Here is a 22,853-nt window from a genome sequence, read left to right on the forward strand (position 1 = left end):
TGCGAGAAAACGTGATATTTCGCATTTTCCCCGCAACGTGGCGCGACGTTCCGGGGGTAGAGAAGCCGTCTGGAAACGGCCCTGATCATGGCTATACATTCTCCAGATGCAAGGAAGCCCCTCAAGTATCAAGGGAAGGGTTCTTGCACCAGAGAAAAGTTCTGCCTCTTTCAGAACGGATCAATGGATACTAATCCATTATGTCTGACCGACAGTAGGGAAGAACCTACAGACTAATTCATTTTATCATTTCTACTCTATGTGGGAACACAATGTGTGAACAGGCCTTTTATGGCTTCCAAGCTTTTGCGGCATTTTAGTTTAGAGGGTTTTCTTAATCAAATATTGTCCTTGAGACAATGTTTTAAAATATAGCCCTCCCTTTTAAAAGAATTAACTGAATACATACAAAGCACAGAACCACAGAATTTTTGAAAGGTCTGAGATCAACTTATTGTTTGATAAAGCTAAAGCAAGAATAGAAATCAATCCCCTGGCAGTGGAAATTTTAAATTTAAAATAAGCTTCAACAAAGTCTTTGAACGTTCAAACACTCTATCCTTAAGAAATTAATGGGTCCCTGAAGAAGTCTTATTTCCCTTTTCCCCCTATATCTGTTATATATACGTCAATTATATTAACCAACAATACAGCAAAATAACTGGGATAGCTGAACTTCATGTAATAAAAAACATTCTTTCCTTCCATCTCTGTTTCTTATGTGTGTGCATGGAAATCCTGCAGATCTAAGAAGAACTTTGCTGCATGTTTATTTTTTTTAAGGTTCTGCTTATCCCCTTCTCCCTCCTGATCTGCTATCACAATAGTCATCTACCAGCCTTTTCCCCGCTTGTCCCCCTCCGAGGTCCATTTCTGTTGATTGCAGCAATACTTGGGGATGAAAGCAGAGCTTGGCAAAAGGGTTTGTTCCATTGAACTTGGAATGACCCTTCAGATGTTTCTCTCTTTTCAAGGCAATTGGGAACGTTTTCTTTCCCTCTTAGGAACAATTACCATCACAGTCCCCAAGCTGCTATGGAATCCTCTGCCTTTGGGCAAGAATGAATATAATTTTTTTTAAAGTTCCATCACATCAAAACCACCTAGAAATGACCTTCTGTGTAACAGGTATTGGTTGCGTCTGTCTTTATTGTGTCTTCTTAAATTCCATCATAGTTATAGTTGCAGTCTGGCTTGGCTTTTCCAAAACATGAAAAGATACTTCATGTGAACTGTTGACACTGTTTCCCCCTCTAGGTTGCTTTGCTCTTCCTATAAACCACAGGCCTAAAAATAAATGCCTTATAGCTTCAGGGTTTTTGAAGGACTCTTCTCAGATTGTTTTGTAGCTTTCTATCAAGGACAAGCAAAAGGTCCAGTTGTCAGATCCTTCTTTCAAACTGTACTCAAGTGGGGCTTAAAAAAGCAATTCAACAAGAGCAGTTAAGGGTAGGCAGGAACATTCTAACCTTGATTTCAATGTTACATGATATAGGAAAGATAAGTACCAATTAAGTCCAGTTTGCAAACAGTATATCTGAATATGAGATGTAGGTAGAATATATTATTAACCAGCTGGGAAACCTATGTTAGCTTTTAGATATTTATCTGATTGCTAATGCTCTTCCATAGCAATCTCTGTGTATAACAAAGTTTGGAGATATTCTTGTGCATATGTTTTTACAATTTCAAACAGCTCTGGAACAAGGAGTGCATGAAGGATGACACCTTAAAAATCTCTAAGGTGCATATTGGATCAATTAACCATTGCAGGGTAAATTATTCCTTACTCTAAACATTTTTAATTTAATTTTTATAACATCCTGATTTAAGGGCACCCAAAGTTGCTAATGAAAAGGAGAAAGTTTAAAACAAATCTAACAATTAAACCCTATAAGGAACACTACAACAGTTTTTTTTTTAAAAGCACAGCTAGCACATCAGGAATCCTGCTGATGGAACAACATTTATGTTGGCAAAGGAAAGAAGAGGGTGATCTCTCACTACCCATCTGGACTTTTCCCTCACGCTGTACTTGGGGTTCTGCTGACACAGGAACACTATTTCAGGGGGCACAGAAGGCAGGAGGGCAACCAGGAAGTTGCTCCTACTTCTTTGGATCCAAATCAATATCCTTAGCTAAGGAGGCCAAATTCCCTCCTAGAGACAACTGCTCTGACTGAGAGCCAAACTACAAGTGATGTCTTACACAGGTTGGACACTAGTCGGCTTCCCTCAAGTTTTGATGGGAAATGTAGGTGCCCTGGTTTTACAGCTTGGCTCTCCATTACAGCTGCAAGACCAGGATGCCTACATTTCCCATCAAAACTTGAAGGAAGCCGACTAGTGTCCAACCTGTGTAAGACGTCACTTTTAGTTTGGCTCTGATACTGAAACATTCTCTCCACGGGAACAGAGTTCAACAGCCTTGGTTCCACTGTTGAGAAAACCTGATATGGGCAGTTGGTTACCAAGGAAATTTGTGATAATAATAGTACACAGAGAGGACCTCCTAGGCAAATCACAGTGTGTGTGTAGATCCACATGGAAGTGAGGTCATTTAAGTAACCTTGACCCCCACTATTTAGACTAACAGCACTTTAAATTCAGTGTGGTGAAGTGGCTAGAGTAACAGGCTAGGATCTGCACAACCTAGGTTGGATTCCCTGCTCTGCCATGGAAGCTCACACACACTCAGACTGATCTACCTCACAGGGTTTGTTGTGAGGGGAAAAAATGGAGGAGAAGAGAATGATGTAAGCTGCTTTGGGTCCCCATTGGAGAGAAAGACGGGGTATAAATGAACATTTTAAAAAATCCAGAAGCAAATTGCCAACAGATGCAGTTGATGTAGGATATATACAGCTCGTCCCAGTTAACAGTCAGGCTGATGTACGTTGCTGATTCTTGACACTCTTCAAAGATAGCCGCATATAGAGGGCATTATGCATGCAGGGTGTTTCCCTTCATTAAGTCCATCGGAGGTCCCAGCCTGCTTCCTTCCTAGGATCAGATAGATAGATGAAGTTGGATGTAATCAGTGCGCTGTTGACAGGGCACTTCCAAACCCCAGACTATTTCCCTCAGCATTTCCACAAAGATAACAGCCAGCATGGACAACATGATGAAATCTGGTGGCACCCCCATAAGAAAAGGTTATGATGTAGAACAGGTTTCTTCCAGCACCACCTTCTTGGATCTGCGTGCCAGAGAGCCAGTGCAAAATTATCCTATAGCCAATGAGATCATAGGTATCATCATGGCTAGTTAATGCTGAGAGGACTGCTCAGTAAGGCACTTAACCTCCAGAAGCCAGCCATCCACTCTCCCCAAGGCTCAGCTCATAACGAGAGTGGCCATCTTTTTTGCAGATCCTGTTTCTGTCACTCTTGCTGCATACGTTTCTTGTATTCCCAAACTGGGTGTCTCCACTTGCGTAAAACTTTACTAAAATCTTTTGCAGCAGTAAGCTTGTTCTTAGCTGATCAGCACACCAGCTGTTTGTGCAGTGAATGTCTGAGAGGTGGTGGGGGACTTGCAAGAGGCTTTGGGGGTTTGCACCCACTTGCCCCCTTCCTTCCTATTATATGGGATAGATACCTGCTACCACTACAACTTATTTGGCTGCTACACATTGCCCTTTCTCTGCCTGCTAGCCCTCTAGCCCAGTTCCATGTATGCATGAATTATTGGCCGGGCTTGTGGGTAAGGACTTTTTTTGCCATAGTCTGAGATCTTTAAAAGGAAAAAAGATTTTTATTTACTAACACACCTCTCTGTTCTCTACTAGCATAGGAACATAGGGAACTAGTATCTTGACACTCCCTTCAGAGGAATGGACATGAGCAAAGCTAGAAGCAGGTCAAGGCAGATTTCATTCCATATCTCCCCATTCCCTCATTCCCCCATTCTTGATTGTATTGACTTACACTGTGTAATCTCCCTTGAGTCTAAGAGACAGGTGGACTATACATAATGCAAATAAATAAATAATCTTCTGTACAATGAGTCAGAGAAAACCCTATGCTACCAAGGAGCAATCATTGGTTGATAATATGATTTGAATAAACTTTTACCCAGTTCTAACATTCTTTTCTTGGACAAGACAGAACAGTGACCCACAGTTATATATGTTAAAACATGTCATTTAGAAAAGGCAATCATAGAAATTTGCATTGGCTTTTAGAAGGGTAAAAAGCACAAAACTCAAATGTGCAAACAGGAACACACTGCAAACACAGTGTTGATAAGTCTGATTGTGTAGGAGTTAAACAGTACTGCCATCTTCCTAGTTACTGTAAGCATGAATTGCTTAATGTGTCAGTTACCTTGCTGTCACCAAATACAGCCCTTGTGAATGGCCACTGCACTTATCTTGTACAGAAAGGTCATAATTGTACCTCTCGCACTTTGCATGGCCTTTTAAATCTTCATATTTTTTCTTTCTTTTTTTTTTTTTAAAAAAAATCTTCATATTTTTTCTTTCCCTTTGTTGGGTCTATATTCTGTATATTCCGCTGTACGCTACTGATCTGTTTTTGATGGGCCACCAGATGCCTGCTTGTTTTTGCTGCAACAGATGAATGTGGCTATCCCACTGGAACAGACAAAGGAGAGGCTGTTCCCACTTCTTATCTACCTGGCATGAAAAAGCTTCACCTGTTTCATTTTGGTGTGTTAGGCTTCTTTAAAGACATAAGAGCAGAAACAGTAAATAAGGTGGCAACCCTAATCATAATTCCTTCAAACATTGTGATGTCTTTAATAATTGCAGTCCAACATTTCCCTAGCATTTATTTTTATTATTTCATTGCAAATCCTAACATTTTTGTTAATCATATATAATATACTCTTACTTTTCCTCTATGTTTTTAATGCAGTTCTCTTTGGACACTGCCTGATAAGAAATTACATAAGCAGTCTGGCTTGTGGTTTGTTGCGGAAAATAATTTTTCAGAATCAGATACGGGTGAAACATAATTACATGGATTAGAAATAATTAATACAGATTGGTGATTGGAATTAGAATGTGCTCTATCCAGGCAGCTTATGAAATTACATTCAATTCCATTTACATTGCACATGCTTCTAAAAAGACATTTGCTTAAATTGGGTCACAAAGCCAACCAATTTCTTGCTCCCATTTTCAAAAAGGCAAGAAATAAACAGGGGCGTTCTGTATGTTCCTGCCAAAGGGGAAAATTGTCCCCTCTGGGCCATTCTTTTCTTACTGCATCCGGATGGAAAAGTGACTAACTGATTTCACAGTGCTTCCTGCTACCCTGCACCTAGCTCAAGGTGGGGGAATGGAATAATTGTAATTGCTATAGTTCAATCCCTGTGTAATTGCTATGGTTACTTGACAGAGACACTTCAAACAACCATAATTACAATTCTGCCACCCCCTTCTCAATCTGTGACTTTAGAAACTGTTATCTCCATGGGTCTACTGGCGAGCCAGCTCAGGGTTGTGCTTTCCTCAGTCCCTTTCTAAGCTAGAGGTATCATAATGGTTTGCTGGACAACTGGCTACATGTAGGAAGACAATGCCCTGGGAGAAGATGCAGGAAGGCAAGGAACAGGCAGGAATGACTTTGGTCCTCAGGGACATAATTTTGTTCTTGATTGATTGCCAGTTAGTGGTGGTGGAAAGCTCCATCAAGTCATAGCTGGTTTATGGCAAGAGGCTAACAGAGGTGGTTTGCCATTTCCTGTCTCTGCAACCCTGGCCTACACTGGAGGTCTCCTAACCAATTACTAACCACAGCTGACCCTGCTTAGCTTCTGAGACCTGATGAGATCAGGCTTGCCTGGGCTATCCAGGTCAGGGCAATTACCAATTGCTGATGGAATAAAGAAATAGAATCTAAAGACTGAAACATGTTTATTCCTTACAAACGTTGTTATATATATTGCATTTTTTACTTAACATATTTTAATAACAATATAAAACTATTAAAAAACCATTCCCTTCGATAAACCCACCCTCTTCCCTAAGCCTAAATGGATGGGAGGGGGAAACAGGGGAAATAGGATTGATTTCAAAAGAGGGTCTTTTATTTGCTATAAAACAAACCAAAATGCAGCAAGGAACTAATTTCTCACTTAAAAAAAAATAAATCCTTTGTTTGGAGAGATAATCTGTACCTATGCCAGGCACTTGTTCTTAATCTAGAAATGAATTACTCTGCATAACACACATACACAGTTTTGATGCACACTCACTAATGCAAAAAAAGAACCTGCATCCATAAAAAACACTTAAAAGATTGAGAAATATTAATAGTGTTCCAATATGAATACAAATGGTTAATTGTACATTAAAATATTATATAATCTTGCTGATATACTCTTTCGTATAAGAGATGCACCAATTTAAACATGTTGGCAATTCTCAGTGAATGTACCTCTTGGCCCCAGTAATCCCATGAAGTTATTTGCTATGCTGTTTTGCAGGGGGGGGGGGGATGTTCTGAGGACAGGATGCCTGAGTCTATCCAACGAAAGCTCATCACAGCAGATCTTATCAAAATGCACAGGTTGTCCTCCATTTCCTTCTACCTTCAAGAAGGAAGATGAGTAGTTACAAAGAAAAGGTCCTTTTCAGGGACAGCAGCTTGTTTATAGAATTTCCTTCCCCAATGCTTTCTACCTGTTGCCTAGAAAAGAGCAAGAGTCCAGTAGCACTTATAAGACTAACAAAATCTGTGATAGGTTATGAGCTTTTGTGAGCTACAGCTCACTTCTTCAGGTACAGGTAGAATGTGCCTAAATTGTTGCCTAATTTGCCAGCTTTCCAGCACCAGAATAAAATCTTTCTATTTTTTCGGGGCTTCGGAGTCACTTAGAGCAGAACCACAAGTGACAAAAGGCACAGATTGGACACTTGTCAACTTCCCTCAAGTTTTGATGGGAAATGTAGGCATCCTAGTCTTGAAGCTTGGCTCTCTGACTGCTGTCCAATGGACTTTTCAACTGTCACTTGTCCAACATTCCACCAAGCTGCCTACATTTCCCATCAAAACTTGAGGGAAGCTGACAAGTGTCCAATCTGTGCCTTTTGTCACTTGTGGTTCTGCTCTTAGATGTTTTCAGAAATGGGTTGCCCTTCTGACATCGATCTCAGGTATGGCAACTCTGCAATTCTGTTTAATAGAAATGACATTATCTAAAAGTAAGATTAACAAAGCCTGGATTGCTGTTCATTTTTGGCAGGAGATATGAATGAAAGTATAACAAATCTAAACCCAAACCTTATGTGAGCCTCTAATTGATAGCTGGGGTCAGTGGCATAGTGTGTGTGTGGGGGGGAGCAGAGGGGCGGTTGCCCTGGGTGCATAATTTTTAGGTCCTAGCGCCTCACTGAGGAGAGCCTGCACAGCATCCGCAGGATGCCCCCTGCACCGCCCTGGTTGCCTCCTGCGCTGATGGGGTGACCGGCTCGCTGTGCACCAAGCTGGCTGTCCTGCAGCAGCTGCTTGCCAAGGAGCACACTGAGCTGGCAGCTGTGGCATGAGTGGCTGCAGCAGAGGACTGCCAGGTAAATCGTGGGAGCGCTCCTGGGGGTGACCACGCCCTGCGTGATGACATCACTTCCCGGAAATGACATCATCACACAGTCTTGGAAGCACATGCGTGGTGCCACATGTGTGGTGCCAGGGGTACCACCTCCTACGAGGAGTTTCCCCGGGTGCTGGCAACTCACGCTACACCACTGGCTGGGGTTGCCAGCTCTGGGTTGGGAAATTCCTGGAGATTTGAGAGCATGGGGAGGGAAAGGTTTGGAAAGGGAAGGGATATAATGCCATAGAGTCCACTGTCCAAAGCAGCTGTTTTCTCCAGGGGAACTGATCTTTGGAGATCAGCTGTTACTCTGGAAGATCTCCAGGCCCCGCCTGGAAGTTGGTCATGCTGCTGAGCGTGGAGCAGAGGTCTGGCTGAGATGAAATCCCCCAAGTGACAGCATCAATTACATTACCGCAGTCCCAACATAATATTTTTTCTAACCCTTTAACTTTAATAAACCATTCTATTAAATTATTTTCCAAGTAAGAATGAAAATTGAGCATAAAGAGAGATTTTAAGAGCACTAGAAAAGCAGAAACAGCTACTCGGGCACTTAATCAGAACAATTTTCTCATTCAAAATAAAAAAGTGGAGGACAATGGTGCAGTAAAATGCCCCCCCCCCAAAAAACATTCAAGACTTAGAAATGAGGATTTCAGTGTTTATTGCTCAGTCTTTTATTCTTCCTCCAAGTGTGTGCTCATCCCTAATGTAAATGTACTGCATTGTCCTCCCATTGTCCTGGAGTTATGAATAAATCATTAGTCTTATTTAATTAATGAGGTCTGGCTAATAATATTCCCAAACTGCGTGCAGTCTTCTATCCTTCAGCACTGAGATGTGTTCCTGAGCGGTGTGTGTGATGGAGAGAAAGAGAGAGAGAAGAAAGAGGTGAGAGGGAGCGAGAGAGGAACAGACTGTCTTCTCAATTCAGCAGTGCTTAGAAATGTCAATGATGCAACATGTGCAAAGCATCTTTGCTTGGAGCTATGCAAATCAGAGGGGAAATAAAATGTGAGTTATGCAAATTTGGGGGAGGGAATCAATGAAAGGTTACCAGATGTCTTTTCCTTTTAAGTCATGATCCTTATCAAGGAGCACTGAAGGTCTTCAAAACAGAAGACACATCCCACACTACATTCCACACCTCAAGCCCACACACTCATGATATGATGCGCTGTCACTTAATCACTGGACAAAACAGAACGCAGCAGTCAGAAGGGAAGTAACAGAAAGTAGAGAAATTAGGAGGGATCACATTAGAGATGGTTTGCTGAAAGTGCAAGCTGATTTTTAGTGGAAATGGTGTGCCTCTCAGTCTCTGCATAGGAGCATGGAGATGGGAGAAAAGTGAAGGCAACAGAGTGTATGCACTGTCATAGAGTTCAGATACAGACAGATGTAGGATATGAGAAGCAAGCCATACATGACTTTGTTCCTCACTATATACTCAGACACATTACATTGACACAGATTCTATGCCATTTCTATCATGCCTTTCTTCCATCATAGCAAATATGGTACGTACATACAAAGGGTTCCCAGGCACCATCTCCATCCAGGCACTGACCAGACCCAGACGAGCTCTGCTTCACCAAGCTGTGATGTGTCCTCTAGCTGTGCTCTGAATGGGAGTGGCGGGGAAGCACTCCAGCACGGTGAGATGAACCTATCCTGCCTGCTTGCATACAGCTTGGCATGCTAGATGCACATCTGTGCACACTACTAGTCTGCAGGCTAGTCTGCAAGCATTATCCACGACATTTCACACTCTGTGTGCAGGGAACTTTATTTTGGATAGACATGCACTCATTCATATGACTTCCCACCCCAATCTGAAGTCACAAAATCTAAATATGGGGTTTCCAGCTCTTCTGCTGTCTGTCAGAACTAGGGCCAAATAAATCTGCCTGGTGGCATTCTTCTTAAATATTGGGATGCCAAATGCTTGAGGGTATATTTGAAGGACTCGTTTTAGTAGGTTAATTATATCAGAAGATTCAACACACAATAGATGGCCAATATTTATTTATTTAAAATATTTTAAAACTGCTTCTCCACCCAATTTAGACTCCCCAAGGTGGCAAACAATCAAAAACATTAAAAGAAGGTTTAAAATGCATGCATATATAACAATTAAAAACAAAACTCACGGACAATCGACATGTGAATGAGAAGACAACTCAGTGAGAGTCAGTGTGGGAATGCAAACAAGACAGAAAAGTCTTCATCTGCTGGTACGAAACAATGATAGAAAGGGACAGACAAAACTCCCTTGGGGAGGGAAGTCTACACTTTTGCTGTCACTACCATGAAGACCTCTCCTAGAGTCTCTCTACACAAGACATCAGACATGTAAAGAACACGTCAGAAAATGTAATGTTAGCTGGGAAGGGTAGTTTAAAAAGACAGAGCCAGCAGCAGGGCAGTCTTTGCTATACGCTTGAGCTGTGTGAAGGGGCTGTGAAATGCCAGAAGGAAAAGTCCAGCCCATTATAACCTCTCCAGGTCCAAGCCTGGCTCTGGAAGGCAGTTCCAGCCCATTTCCATTCCTCACTGCTCTCTGGTTGCTATCCCACACAGTTTCAGACTAGAGAGGTGAAATTGACAGAGCCTTCCAGGAGGCAAAGATGAAATTAACAAACCCTCTGAGGATTGATCTCCACCAGCTCTGTCTTTTTAAACTACACTTCTCCTTTAACATTGCATCTCCCTACACTTGACAATCATGCGCCAAACATTGTTTAGAGAGACTCAGTCAGGAACCAGTGCTGGGCTGACTCAGTTGTCAGTTTCCACAGTTGACTTTCAGCAAAGAGGGTCCTAGTTAGAAAGATACATGACAGTTCCTTAGGGAAAGAGGGAGAACATTTTTCATGGTTGACCCCATAGTGCTGGGCTTCCCTCTTACAGCCAAGCTACAAGTGATGCCTTACACAGGTTGGACACTTGTCAGCTTACCTCAAGTTTTGATGGGAAATGTAGGCGTCCTGGTTTTACAGCTTGGCTCTCCATTACAGCTGCAAGACTAGGATGCCTACATTTCCCATCAAAACTTGAGGTAAGCTGACAAGTGTCCACCCTGTGTCATGCATCACTTGTAGCTTGGCTTTTAGAATAAAAACTAGATGAGTATCCATCATATTTCTTCAGTGCAATAACTGACTGCATCCATTAGTAGTCTGTATCCATTTTGATTATAAAATGTGTACAAGTTTTCTGAAGCAGCAAATAAAGACAAAAAATTGTCCAGTGTCAGTGAACTCTTGTGCTTGCTTAGAATATTTGAAATGTTGTTGATTTAATATTTAAAACTGCAAGCCTGTGCTCTGCAGCCAGGGGAAACAAAAGCTTCACTTTTTAAATATTTCATAGTTTACTGGAGTCCAGCAGCAGGAATGATTTCTTTAATACATTAACATTTAAGATGCCCATCACAGCTGGAAGAATTTGCATCCACCACTGAATTGTACATTGCGAGAACCACCAAATGGTTTATTCTGAGCTCATTCATTGTTGGAAAGCAGGCACTTTGTTCTTTCCCATTCTAACAATGTCTGCTCAAAAGGCCAGACATGAAACTATATTCTGGGGCCCCACTAGATGAACCCAGGAAACCACCTAGGGCATCAGAGGTAGAAGGGAGCCCACTATCACTACCATGTCCACCCACCTACACACAGCATCAGGGTCTACCGTGGCAAATGGCAGCCCTGGGAGGTGCCCCGGCCTCAGAGGGGGCCTGCTCCTTCTGTCCTTCTGCCAGGAGGGCAGAACACACCACCTTTCCCTCACCTGCCTCTCATTGGCAGGGTGCTGGGTGAGAAGGGAGTGTGCCCGTCCCTGCTTCCCTCCTCCTAGTGCTGTGGGAGCAGGGTGTGTGGTGGCCTTCCTGAGTGAGGAAGGTGTAAGGTATAAGGTGCCCTTCCTGCTGTGCTGCATGATGAGGATATTGGCAGGCAGTTTTCTGCCTCTCTGCAGCATGAGGGGTGGATAAGGAGGCAGGCAGCCCAAAGTGCTCAAAGTCCTTGGGTTGGTCATGATCCCAAGAGCTTTTTCTCTGCAGGCTATTATTTCTCTTCTGGTAGTGTCCTTTTTTTGCCTCATTCACTCACATTCCCACTCCCCTGCCTACCTTCGGTTCTTGTTCCTTCCTTGTCCTCTACCTTCTCCTCCAATTGTATCCTGCAAGTCTCTTCCTGGTTTCCTTCCTAGACATAAAGTGACCCTCCAGCTCTATACGTTTTGGTTCTCCTTGCGTCTAATTAAGATTTTTTAATTTTGTTCCCACTTTCAGATTCATTCCAATCTGGCTGTTACTCTAAGGATTTGGGTCTGCTCAGCTACTGATTAATCCAGTTCTTGTAACCCTCAGGGCCAAACTAGATATTACGGTAGCCACAGCTCCAACTCATGGCTGCCAATGCCCTTTTAAAGGAGATCCAGAGGAGTTAGCTGTGTTAGTCTGTAGTAGCAAAATAGAAAAGAGTCCAGTAGCACCTTTAAGACTAACCAACTTTACTGTAGCATAAGCTTTCGAGAACCACAGCTCTCTTCATCAGATGCATGGAGGGTAAGAAGTTTCTTCTTCTTACCCTCCATGCATCTGACAAAGAGAACTGTGATTCTCGAAAGCTTATGCTACAGTAAAGTTGGTTAGTCTTAAAGGTGCTACTGGACTCTTTTCTTTTAAAGGAGATGTAGCCCTAACATCACAGGCCCAACCAGGATTGGACTTTTGCAGCAATTTTTGTATAACTAAATTCACCTCTAAAATTGTGTCAGCAGCCACTGGTTGGGCCTGTGGCTGATGTAACATTTAGTCTGGCTCTCAGCTGGTTTTCTGTACCAGGCCAGAGTTACTTTCAGGCTGAAAAGATCAAATCAAACAGCTGAACCAAAATGCTTAGTTACCATTACTATCTGTGCTACTGCACTGCTGCAGTTATTTCAATGGGGTCTACAGAACTTTTTGGCAGATGTGGCCCTGAATTTTTAAAATTGGCATCCAATGTACACAAGAGATCAACTATACTGTGAAATGTTGTTTATTACACTGATATACCATTGCACTGTGACTACTATGAATTATCCACAGCTTCGTTAGACTTTCTCTGCCATGTTTATCCCCAAACATGGTAAGATTTCTAAATAATCCTCTTTTCTGCAGAAGCCACAGAAATCAATATGCCTTGGCCTGGCTTATCTGGAATGCCATGTCCATAAGGCATTTGTTGTTAAGACAGAAGTAGCCAGTGCTATTTCTGTTCGGTTTGATTTCTCAGATGAAATGACAAACTGCTTAATGAGAAAGCATCGATTTTTAGGCATAAGCATGCTATACTGTGCAGTGACACACACATCTAACATAATTCAGTGAAGAAAAAACACATACACTTATATAGCAAAGTTCTATCTCACTGTCGTGTGGATATTGAACCCAATGTTTTTGACATTTAGCAACATGCATGGTATTATGATTGAAGCACAGTGTTTGAAATAACTGCATAGAGTCTTTTGAGGTTTAGGAACACAACGTAGCTTTGTCTCCAACATAGTTTGTCATCATTCTAAACTGGCATTTCCCCCCCTACTAGTGTTCATTGTCAGGTGTACTATTGGTTTTAATAACTGGTCAGGCAGATCTGATGAATTTCTACCTATGTTCCTGACAGCCCTACTATTCCTAATGCACAGCACTAATAATTCCATACAATAAGGGGTATGTAATCTTGGGGAAGGGCTTTGTGGTTTAATGGTAGAGCTTCTGCTTTCCATGTAGAATGCCCCAGGCTCAGTCCTTAGCATATCCTGTTTAAAGGATCAGGTAGCAAGCAATGTGAAAGACCTCTGCTTGAGGCTCTGAGAGCTGCTGTCTGTTAGAGTAGACAATTAGGGTTGCCACGTCCTCTTACTCTCCTGGCAGGAGAGGGGGGTGGGACCTGGCACTTACCTGAGGCCAACCTCTTTGTGCATCTGCTTTGCACGAGTGCGCTCCCAACAGGTGCGATGATATCACTTCCAGTGTCAAAGTTGATCTAAATCTATCACTATGAAGGGGCGCACAGAACATAATAATAACACACTTCGTAAACTCCCCCCCTCCCCTCTCCTCCTCTATATTTGACCAGTTTCTGTTGGCCCTCCATGCATCTGACAAAGAGAACTGTGATTCTCGAAAGCTTATGCTACAATAAAATTGGTTAGTCTTAAAGGTGCTACTGGACTCTTTTTGATTTTGCTCTGAGAGTGGCATTCAGTTCTTCTGAAAGGCAGTATATAAATCGAATGTAGTTGTTGTTATTGTTGATATTATTGTTTTTGTTGTTATACTGAGCAGCATCAATAAAATGCAGTTTGAATAGATAACACCTTCTGGAAACCACATTAATGATTCAAACAACCCTGCCTTTCCAGACTTGATCGTTTACAGCTCTTCTGAACCTCAGCAAGGGATTGGTCCAGTCTTGCTGTGCAAGCTCCTTTCCCCAGGGGTTGACCCTGGGGCTTCAAATGCAGGCGTAGGCTCTGCTCAGGAGTTACCATACCTCCTTGTAACCTGCCACATTTGATTGAGGATGGAGTTGATGGTGCAAAATATTGATTTAATATCTAGCAGCAATGGGGGAAAAGGCAAATTTGAGGCTAGGGCTCAATACAAAAAAGAAAAACAGAATAAAAAGTTCAGCATCATGATGCCTTTATATATGAGGAAACCTAAAGCATTTGGGACATATAAGTTTTTGGAGAGAAGATGACTATGTGGCAGAAGTTTATAAAATTATGCACAAAATGGGGAAAGTGGAAATTTTGTACTCTTCCCGCAATAGTAGAACTCAGGGGAAATTGGTTCAGAAATAAGTAAAAAGAAAGCTTTCCTTCACACAACAAAAGGAATTTATGGAATTATTGCTACAAGGTGTGGTGATAGCCACTAACTTAAGAAAAGACAAGACAAATTAATTGAAGGACTGTTAATATCTAGCTAACGGGAGCTTCAGTGTTCAGTGGCATCAAGACAGTACATAGCTAAGATGTTGCTGCTATTTCTCTGGATTATTTTAAATGTTTAGAAGGAGCTACATCACTGGAAATCCCAGGATCTTATACATTTTGTAAAGTAAACATAAAGGCACGATTTTCTTATATAAATTATAGCTAAACTAACTGCAGAACCACATCCGAGTGGTGTAGCCATGTAACAGGAGCCTTGTGCACCCAAAGATGAATAGATGTATACGTATTTCAGATTTCCATTAGTACAAGTTTTAGTGGGCTAGAGCATGTCATCAAATCCTTCTTCACATGACCCACTCTGGATCATGCTGAGGAATCTTTGTTTGGATATATTTGCTCCAACAGGTTTCTTTTCAAAACCAAGACAAAGTATTTGTTTCTGCAAAAGAAAAGTTAAGCAAACATACCAAAGAGTCAGCTTTAAAGACAAGCTCTCTTCATAGGTCTGTGGAAGACTAAAATCAGACTGCCTATGTGCACAAAGACAGTGATAGATTTCAATAACTAAACAGTCTTTTATGAGGATTGCTAATGGATCAGCATACTGGAACCTTTTCTCCATACAAATCCAGTTCTTCTCCTGTCAAAGTCTTTTATGAATCTTTTGTTCATATTTTCATAGGGATAATGTTTTTATCCAGTCGTGGGCATGGAGTATTTGACACACAAGTTAGCAGTAGATTGCTTTTGCATTCAACTATGACGCCAGTCAAAGTTGCCCAAGGCCTCGTGCGTTGTATAGGGCATTCCTTTGGTGGAAAAAAGCAAAAAAAGAAAAAGAAAAGATCAATAAAAAAGGCTTGAAAGAATGTAGGGAGAGTATATATTAAAAACCAAACACAGAAATCAGATGAAGGAAAAAGAAATAGAATTTCTTACACATACAAACACACACTTATATACACACCAATATTCCAGAAAGGACACTGACTGCTAAGAATATATAAACGGTAGGCATGTCCTTTCAGTAGGCACATCACAATTTACAGTGCAAAACATTTATATGAGTAGCTGCTTTAGGAAGGTGTTTTTTTAAGAACAGTAGAACAAGGAAATCTCTCTCAAACATATCAGGATCTTATAATCAAAACTGAAATAAGCAAAATCTGGTGGTAACCTATCAAGATAGCATAAAGCCAAGCTTCTTTGGCAAGCAACACAGCCCGTTTACAGGGGCCTTGAAGGATTCTATGCAGCAGCAGCAAGAGACAAAATGGACTATAACACTTTACACTCCTCATGTGAAAAGCTCCGCAGAAGTAAAGAATTAGCACAAAAGGAGAAAATTCCTGGCCTTTTTCTGGTTTTCTACTTGCAAGGAGTTTAAAAAAAAACAATGGAATGTGTTCAAAGACGTGTCCCTCAGTCCCAGTTCTGCTGGAGTGTCCATTCCTCCATAACTCTCTCACGCAATTCCTCTGCATATATCGATGGGGCCTAAAATAATTTATGTGAAGAATCCCAAAAACCCTTAAGTCCTATATAAATGCTTAGCATGTTGTTGTTGTTGTTGTTATGCATGACTACAAAAGCAGATGTAAAGGTTAATAAAAGTACTTTGTAAATAGATGCATGAGAAAGTAGTACCATGGAATGGATGGACAGTTTCATACATATATTTTGAAATTCCCAGAACACAAGTTACTGACATGAGCTAAATACAAAGTACAGAGCTGGTCACATATCACACAACACCAGCTTTCAGATAAAAGACTTTAAAAGGGGGAAGAACCAGGCTTTAGAACTGGCATGTTTGGGCAAAGGAAGGAAAAAGCAATGTGTAGAACTTCCAGAATGGAAATGGTATCAGTTGAATAGGGACTGAACAGAGATCTCAAAGGAAACAGCGCCAGAGAGATCTTATCCTCCAATGTGGGAATGCTCCAAACGAGGACTAATGGGAGGCAATTCTCAGCAATATTATGATGTTTGTAACACCTCTAGTCCTTGATCCAGGTCAGTCTTGTAGGCTGGCCGGGATTGGCTCTATGCTAACCCCATAAAAAGTTGACAGTGGATTAGAAAAACAAAGTTCTAGATGCAAGTTGAGTTAGTTGTTGCTGGAACTATGTTCTGAGAAGGAACCTTTTATTAAACCCTTTAAGTGTTTCAAACTGTGTTGGCTTCTGATTTTCACGCCTGATTTTCTGGATGCAACAATTGTTTCCAGTCAAGAGTCAAGTATACACAACCTTACTGGCATAGTGAAATAGTCATCTTGATTTGATTTTTCATTAGAGTTCTTGTTGACTGTATTATGAGTGCTCAGACACATGCAGTTAGTCACTGAAACAAGCTACCTAAGGGGCCTGTCAGAAATCCTTGGATGGTTTCAAAAGCTTCAAAGATATCAAGGATGCTTTTAGTATAGAGCCACAACAGCAACTTCTGGGCCAAATCCATCCTGGATGGAAAAATACCATCTATTCTAATTGTCAAGTTAATAGGAATGGATGACAGAAGAGATCTGTGGCTGCACAGATAGGTGTGCACTGACCAACCCCCCCCCCCCCCCGTATTTTTCAGATTTGGGTAATTCAGAAATGTAAATACTGGTTTATCTTAATATGCCCAAATAATACCAAATAGGTATTTTTAGGATACATTTTTAAAGCAGATATATCTATTCACACATCCCTAGTGGGTACATGTGGCTAGGAATGCATCTGCTCTTCTATTCCCTTCTTAAACTGTGCCCTCAGTGAAACTATTTGAGTCTTTAGTATTGGAGCAGAGGCACTGGGCTAAATGACCACGCGTTCCTTGAAACTTCACATAATTTTTCTTAGTCAGTGAAACTTTAAACTTTCCATGGAACTGGAGATGCCCTCCATATTACTCTCATTGAATTTGTGTATATGCCATGCGCACTTTATACTGTACACGGCAAGACATTGCCAGGTAGTATTGCAAAGATTACATGTCAGCAGATATCAATTTGCCAGGATCTCATTATATGAAAACCATCTCAACACAGATGGTCCAGCAGTGATCTGTGAGATAAAGGCATTCTGTATTCATGAATGCAGACACCCATATACTCTTCAAGGCTGCGTATCAGTAATGAGAAAGTGACCCGAACAGGCATCATCCCCAAGTGCACAGCAGTTTCAGTTGTATTTGTTATCTCTAGTAATATGACATAGTGATTTATTCTATAGAGGAATCATATTTATTCATGCCATGAAACAATAATACCTATCATGGAAAAATAAAAGGAAGACATTTGTAAATGTTTTTGTATAAATGACATGACACGGTTAACTTTGGCACATGGTGTAATGTTTTTGTATGGATAAAGATAGTTAAGGAATGCATAATGACTTAGAATATATCCGGGATTTGACAGACAGCTGGATTTCTGTGTTTTAATCTAGTTTAGTTCACTGGCTGTTGCTGTACATATTAGGAAGTCTAATAAAAGACTTTGTATCTATTTATCTGGTTTCATTCAAATAACTCAGAGATCTAATCTGGTTACTGATATACTGAAGTAGTTGTTCCCAGGCATCTGGGCATTCGGAATGAATATCTTCTGCCTGTCCCTTAAAGTCTCTAGAACTGAAATTAAAGTCATGGTTAAAAAATGCTAGTGAGAAAGCTAGCTTTGTTGAAAGCTAGCTTTCAACATGCACAATTGTTAGGGCCATAAAATAGGTTTTTTGGAATACTATTGTAAAACTTGCTTCTGGTAATTTTGATAAATAAACAACTATCCTTCTTTCACATTTTTTAAAATCATGTTTAGGAATATTTCACTATGACCATTTTAATCCTGGAATGTATTGCCCAGACCTTCCAAAGTGCTCTGTATCATAAAGAATGACATTTTTCAGTCACTACTTTATCAGAATCATTTCTGTGATGTCTGGATAGGAAAAAACACTGGGGATCCAGTTAGAGGCCAGCTCCGGGCCAATTAATTATTAAGGTTTTCTCCATCAGTTGGGAACTGTTCTAAGGAGGTGAAATGATTTTCCTTTTTGAAATGCACTATCATATCCCTGAGGCTTAACAAAAAAAAAACCCTTGTTATCAAACAAAGAGTTTTCTGAAGGTCTTTGGGCATAGCATATTATAAAGAAGTTGAACAAAGAAGCTTGACAACAAGACAATGGGTTATATAGTGGACATAACATATAAAGCTCTCTTAGCCATCTGAAATGGAGAATTAGAAAGGGGTGGAAGGAAGACCCATCAAAGGAAGGAATGGATAGGTAGTACTTCTGCTATAGTCCATACACCATCTACATTTAGTCCTAGATGAAAGTGGAATCTTATTTGTGAACATTTTCAGCAATGGCAAAAAGGGCTACCCTTCCAATAATTTTGATGATTGTATAAAAAAGGAACAAAAGTTATTCTCATTTAGAGTGAGGTCTATGCTTCCTGAATTGGTTTTGTTTGCACATTGCAGCTTCAACACTGCCCTCATTCTCAGCTGGCCCAGTGATATCTTCAAATAGTAAAATCTGATTGGCTACATAACAGTGTAAAGTCATCCCAGTCACAATGTAGTCCCCAGTTGACTGGGTTTACTTATGTAAGAATCAAGGAAGAAAACAGCACAGTAATGACATTAAAGAACATGGTGCCAAGATAGCAGAAGAGCAAGGAAACAGTGGCAGATAATAGGATCAGAATAGATAACCTAATGTGGCATTCCTGACTGTCTTAAAAGACTCCAAATCTTTCTTCGCACAAAAATTATGATTTTTATCTTGTTTCCTCAAGTACACTAACATTCAAAGTTGTGTATTCTTAATATTTTCAGCAATATTCCATTTTTTAAATATCGTTTAGTATTCATTGGTAATTCATTTTAGGTTAATTACTTTTATGGGTAAAGTTTTTACAGTATGAAAACAACAGTGAACAATGTGCGTATGCTTTGTACATTGTAGCATCTGTTGCTTATCTCATTCTGTTGAAAGATATCAATCATAGGATTGGAGGAACAGACCAACACAGCAGCCATTTCAATGGCTGCCCTTGCCATAGAATAGGTTCAGGCACATGTCAGCCACCTAAAAACCAAAAAAAATGCTATTCAGTCAAGGCTATACTGTATCAGCGTTGTTTTTGGAATCTCTTAGGAAGTAACAACCTGTGTTTGAAGCTAAGCACTTCCATTTCCCTGACTTCCTTCCTCACATCTTTTTTCCCTTTAGTAATGCCATTAATCTTTATCAATTGAAGGCCAGTTCCAGATCTGCTTCTGGGGAGGAGGAGAGATACAGCAGCTATAACAGATCCCAGTAAGATTGCATGGAATGAAAAATATACAAATATTATCCACACTCACTCAAAGGAGTCAATCATGAGTAGAGCTTTTGTTCACACTGACGGTATTTAGTTCCTCTCCCAATTTTATAGACCCATTACAACATTCATGCAAAAACATACAACCGAAATCTTAATAAAGTATGAGAATTATGTAAGACAGTAAAATATACTTGTAAATTAACTTCATCTGTACAAATACAAGCAACATTTTTTTCCTTTATTGCCATAGTGCTAACAGAAGACTGTTACTAGAAGCCACCTTTGTTGATTCACTGCATTTCACTATGGATTTCTAGAAATGCACAACTATTCCTTATTGTGTACATTAACAAACACTCTCCTGCTGGAGATCCGGGCCCTGTGGGACCTGTTACAGTTCCGCAGGGCCTGTAAAACGGAGATGTTCCACTGGGCCTTTGGCTGAGTGCCAGCGGGTGTCCTCCTTCTTCCATCTAAGACCACCACTTTTTCTGGGGCTGCCCTCGGCCATCTGCTATGCCCGTATACGGACTCCCAATATTTGTTTAAATAGCCTGCTCCTGGACTATTTTAATGACTTTTAAAAAATTATTATTGATTTTATGGTTTTGTGACTTTTAATGTATTTTTTTAATGTTGTTAGCCGCCCTGAACCCCTCTTTGGGGAAGGTGGAGTATAAATCAAATCAAATCAATCAATAAATAAATAATAAAAAACAATCCCCCCATCCAGAACCCAGCATGTGCACCAAAGTACCTTCAAAGTTCTTGGGTACAAGAACTGCCTCTCTAGTCCTAATGGGGGCATTATATCTGCATACCCATTGCTCTTAAGAGTGCGAACATCATCGTGGATCCTCTACTCCTGCAACTGGATGCAATAACAATGCACTCCACTAAATTAAGCAAGGGAGAGGGATCCATGTCTTAGACTTGACTGCTCCCTCCCACCCTGTAGTGTACCTAGTGGCACAGCTCCACGCACAGCTCTTCTTTTCTCAACAGTCATGAGGAGCATCTCCACCAGAGTACAGAATAAATAGGCACAGTACAGAACAGGGATCTCCTTTGGAGACCATGCTGGCAGAATATCTCTGTGATGCCATGCCAGTATAGCCCCACAAGCAAGTGCAGGAAACAGGGAGCACAACCATATTTGGTGATTAATAGTTACTTCAACCACTGCAATGGTTGGCTATATACTCATAATGGTTTTGCAACAAGGATCATAGAAAATGTAGGCAAAGTTCTGCTGAAACTCCCTACAGAGGATGGGTAAGTGTTGGCTCAGTTCCTTAATCATGGAAGGATGAATACATGAAGAGGTGCTGAGGAAAAGGACTGGAAGCAGGAGTAGCCCAACTGTATTGGCTGGGTCTGATAATGGAACTCCTTTAAGGGCTATCTGTTAGTTAACTGCTGGCTTGAACCAGGGACTTCAGGCATAATAAACCTGTGTGACTCCATAATGCTACACCATACACTATAATCTTTCCTGCCCTGGACCAACGCAGGGTTCCTAATGCCCCGAGACATGCATCCAATTGAGAGTGTAGTTAAAATGCTCTGCAGCGCATGAAGCATGGCTTTTAATCTTTTCTTGGACTTCTATTTTGCTACTGATTTGCTTGCCCGAAAGGTAAGCTCTGCTTTATTCTGAGCTTCCTCCTTGATGGAATAGGGGTCCATTACCCCTGTTGCCAGCTTGGGTGCTTCACCCCAGTGTGATTTCCAGGACATGACAGGAATGCCTCCGATGAATGTGTTCATTCTCCTGTTGCTGTCTGTGTCCCTCCTGAATTGCAAAAAAAAATAAAAATGAAATTTGGGGGATTAGCATTCCCCCAACCCAAACTCTTGCCTAGGAGAGGCTCTGGTTTTCCTTCGGGGTTTCCTCTATCAAATGAGCATTAGAGGTGTCTGCATGATGTGGTGGACTGTTGATGCCTTACCTGCATGCCTGTTTCTCAAAAATGAATGCATTTGTAGGGTAGGATTCAATCACCCACCTGCAGTGCCCCTAGGAGTATGATAGTTCTCTTATTGGGCATCCCACAATCCTACCTACACCATATGATGTTGTGTTTCTTTTATTCTGTCTGTAGGTAAGTGGCAGAGAGAGGGTGACATCAGGGAGGCAGGCCAGCATCACTCTACATTGCCTGACGGTTTCCATGTCCGGCTGACATGGGGCCATCATTGGTATGCTGCCCTGCAATTGGTGGGTGTGGAAAGTGTTGCTGCTATGCTCTCTCCTTGGTGTTGGGTTTTTTTTGCCCTTTCTGTTTTCTGTTAAGAGACCATAGGATGTGGTGTAGTTATATAGGTGCCTGGAATTTAGAACTAAACTATTAGTTTATTTATGAGAGCTAATAGATTACTTTTCTAAAAAGCATATCAGGCAAGTAGATTTAGGTGTAAGAAAAGTTGGTCTTGGCAGGAGGAAAGTAGTTCCAAAGAGTCTTAGCTGAAAAGCAACAATAAAAAGGATGTCAGATTGTCTGTGGCTTCACAATGTTTATTTCATCAACATTGCCGTCTTTTTTGTTGACAGAGAAGCACCCTGCAGTTTATCCAAAGAGTCAAGGTCAACAACTCCACACAAATGCAAAGTAAGCTTGAAAAAAGTCCTGCTGGTGTGTGTGAAATTGCTAAACATAAATGTCACTGAACCTCAGAACTTTACTTTGTATACACCACAGAGAAACTGTCACTATTCTCAGCAGTTGCTGCTCTAGCTCCTCCTTGTTGAGAGTACCAATATCCAGTAGGAACAAAAGAGTTATTGTTCAAAGGCTGCAATGTGATGCATGTTTATTTGGGAACAAGCCCCCTTTTTAATTTATAATCCTTCTGAACCACCTTTCAATCCACAAAATACAAGGCAATTTACAATTCAGACTAGTGTTAATACAATTACAATACAAGAATTCAATAAATACAGTAATACAATAAAATAATAACAATAAAACACTAATTATAATAATAAGAAAAAGCAATCATTG

The sequence above is a fragment of the Eublepharis macularius genome, chromosome 11, assembly GCF_028583425.1.
Source record: "Eublepharis macularius isolate TG4126 chromosome 11, MPM_Emac_v1.0, whole genome shotgun sequence".
In the NCBI taxonomy this organism is placed as follows: domain Eukaryota; kingdom Metazoa; phylum Chordata; class Lepidosauria; order Squamata; family Eublepharidae; genus Eublepharis; species Eublepharis macularius.